The sequence below is a fragment of the Amblyraja radiata genome, chromosome 4 (assembly GCF_010909765.2).
Source record: "Amblyraja radiata isolate CabotCenter1 chromosome 4, sAmbRad1.1.pri, whole genome shotgun sequence".
Classification (NCBI taxonomy): domain Eukaryota; kingdom Metazoa; phylum Chordata; class Chondrichthyes; order Rajiformes; family Rajidae; genus Amblyraja; species Amblyraja radiata.
Window position 1 is genome coordinate 79,876,729 of NC_045959.1, and position 3,357 is coordinate 79,880,085.

The window sequence follows — 3,357 nt, forward strand, 5'->3', positions numbered from 1 at the left end:
TGTGACAGGTTCAATTGTGGGGAAAGCAAAGATTAGAACAAATACAAGTCTGTGGAACCTTTCTCATACAAACTTAGAACTGTGGAATAAGTTACCAGGAAAGACAAACAAATTAAACATGATCGGCGGGTTTAAGGAACAGTCACTTACAATTTTTGGGGAAGTAGAAATTGAGGTCAACAAAAGGCGGAAGAGCTGATATCTGAAATAGCTACAGTCTTGTTGTAGCTAATACTCATTATTTCCTGTTCTTAAAGATCCCAGCCAGGAACAACACTGATGCCTTGTTATTACTCAAACAGAAATTGATGTAATCTGTCTCACACTCAGCCTCAATACTTCTGAGATTTGTGTCATCATTGATATTGATTAGAATATAATGTGGCTCATTTTGCCATGATGATACCCATCCAGCTGCCCATTACATAGTCTTATAATTGCTGTTGGCATCAATAGAAATGAGGATCAGGAGATAAGTTCCAAAACCAGATATTCCAATTTGGGCCATTTTACACAATCATCTTACTTCAAAGTTAACCGCAATGACACCTGCCTGGATAGCAATTGCAACTTGCGGAGTTTGTTGAGGCATTCAGCACAACCTGGTGAGAGAGTAAGAGTTGCAACAGTAAGAGTTGAAATAAGGTGGCTGAACTAATTCTCAAGAGTTACCAATCTTTCAAATTATTTTCTCCTTTTCTGCCACGTCACTGCTCACCCCAACCATTCTCCACCCCACCCCACCCAGGCTGTTATGTTAATGCCTAAGAGTGCATTCTTGTGTGAAAAACAGAATCCTGGGCTTGCTTAATATTTTTTTAAAGTATTTACTTGAATTTGGGATGGATACAAATAAGGCCAGGTTTATTGCCATTGTCTTGCTTTGTGGAGAATATAATGTCTACCTATTGGGTTTTAAGATCCAAAGATGATTTTTTTCTCGCAAGGGCAATATTTCCCGCAAAGAACTTGGCATTCCAGATGAGGTTCAAAGTTCCAGTGGGCAATTTTGTTTAAGAATTTCAGTTAAGGCAGACTGCCCCAATGTCCTCTCGTTTCAGTTTGTTCAGTTAAGATGCCATAATCAATTCTTGTAATCAAAATATAATCAACCAGGCATTGAAAAGAGAGACAAAATTAACAATAGTTACAGTTAGGTGGCTCATAAATGAATATCAGTAAGAAAACTTTTTAGTGACATTACCTTCTAGAAACAATGTTACGCTTAGCACAAAGGGAATGTCCCCTTCTAGTTTTGGATTAGGAAATGTTCAACACGTATACAGTTTGAAAATTAAACTCTTGAAAAGTATATAATTTTAATTATTTTGTTCATTGTGAACATCAATATATTAATATTCCCGAGGCATTTCATATATTGGTGTTTAAGAAAGAACTGCAGATGCTGGAAAAATCAAAGGTAGACAAAGATGGTGGAGAAACTCAGCGGGTGAGGCAGCATCAATGGAGAGAAAGACTAGACGATGTTTCGGGTTGAGACCCTTCTTCAGACTGATGTCGGGGGGGGAGCGGGAAAAAGAAAGGAAGAGGCGGAGATAGTAGGCTTATGGGAGAGCTGGGAAGGGGGGGGGGGGGGAAAGGAGAGAGAAAGCAAGGACTACCTGAAATTGGAAAAGTCAATGTTCATACCACTGGGGTGTAAACTACCCAAGCGAAATATAAGGTGCTGTTCCTCCAATTTATGCTGGGCCTCACTCTGGCCATGGCAGAGGCTAAGGACAGAAAGGTCGGATTTGGAATGGGAGGGGGAGTTGAAGTGCTGAGCCACCAGGAGATCAGGTTGATTATTGCGAACTGAGCGGAGGAACAAACCCATTACAAACTCTACTACAAACCCACTGACTCCCATGGCTATCTGGACTACACTTCTTCCCATCCTGCTTCATGCAAGGACTCTATCCCCTACTCCCAATTCCTCCCCATCTGCACCTAGAATGAGGTGTTCCAGACCAGGGAATCAGAGATGTCCTCATTCTTTAGGGAACAGGGGTTCGCCTCTTCTATTATAGATAAGGCTCTCACCAGGGTCTCCTCTATATACCGCAACTCCGCTCTCACTCCCCAACCCCCAACTCGTAACAAGGGCAGAGTCCCCCTCGTCCTGACCTTCCACCCTACCAGCCGTTGCATACAACATATAATCCTCCAACACCTCCAACGGGATCCCACCACAGGCCACATCTTCCCATCTCCTCCCCTTTCTGCTTTCCGCAGAGAACGTTCGCTCCGTAACTCCCTGGTCAATTCAACCCTTCCCACCCAACCCACCCCCTCCCCTGGTACTTTCCCTTGCAACCGCAGGAAATGCTACACTTGTCGCTTTACCTCCCCCCTCCACACCATCCAAGGACACAAGCAGTCTTTCCAGGTGTGGCAGAGGTTCATCTGCACCTCCTCCAACCTCATCTACTGCATCTGCTGTTCCAGGTGTCAACTTCTCTTCATTGGTGAGACCAAGCGCAGGCTTGGCGATAGCTTCGCCCAACACCTCCGCTCAGTTCGCAATAATCAACCTGATCTCCCGGTGGCTCAGCACTTCAACTCCCCCTCCCAATCCAAATCCTGTCCTGGGCCTCTGCCATTGCCAGAGTGAGGCCCAGCGCAAATTGGAGAAACAGCACCTCATATTTCGCTTGGGTAGTTTACACCCCAGCAGTATGAACATTGACCTCAAATTTCAGGTAGTCCTTGCTTTCTCCCTCCTTCCCTTCCCCTTCTCAGCTCTCCCAAAAGCCTACTGTCTCCGCCTTTTCCTTTCTTCCCCCCCCCCCCCCGACATCAGTCTGAAGAAGGGTCTCGACCCGAAACGTTGTCTATTCCTTCTCTCCTTAGATTCTGTCTCATCCGCTGAGTTTCTCCAACTTTTTTGTCTACCTTCATATATTGGTGTGGTTGCTTTAGTGAGTGATCAGTTATTTGGTGTTCACGATGCTTAGAGATTTATTAATCTTGCATTGCTTGAGAATTTTCAATCTTGCACTGTTCAACATCTGTTTCCTTTTGCCAAGAGGAAATTAGCCTTTTGTTTGGAAGGTAGTTATTTACAGCTCAAGAAGGCAAGCTGTACTGAGATCTCTTCCAATCAAATGAAGAATTCCTTGCATTGAAATCTCTCTGGATAACCAGCTTCATGTGAAGTACCTCAGAAATGGAGAACCAAGTCAAGTCAAGTCAAGTCAAATTACGAGAGTTTATTGTCATGTGTCCCAGATAGGACAATTAAATTCTTGCTTGCTGCAGCACAACAGAATATTGTAAGCATAAATACAGAACAGATCACTATATACCATAGACCATATATATACACATAAATAAACAGATAAAGTGCTATAGGCT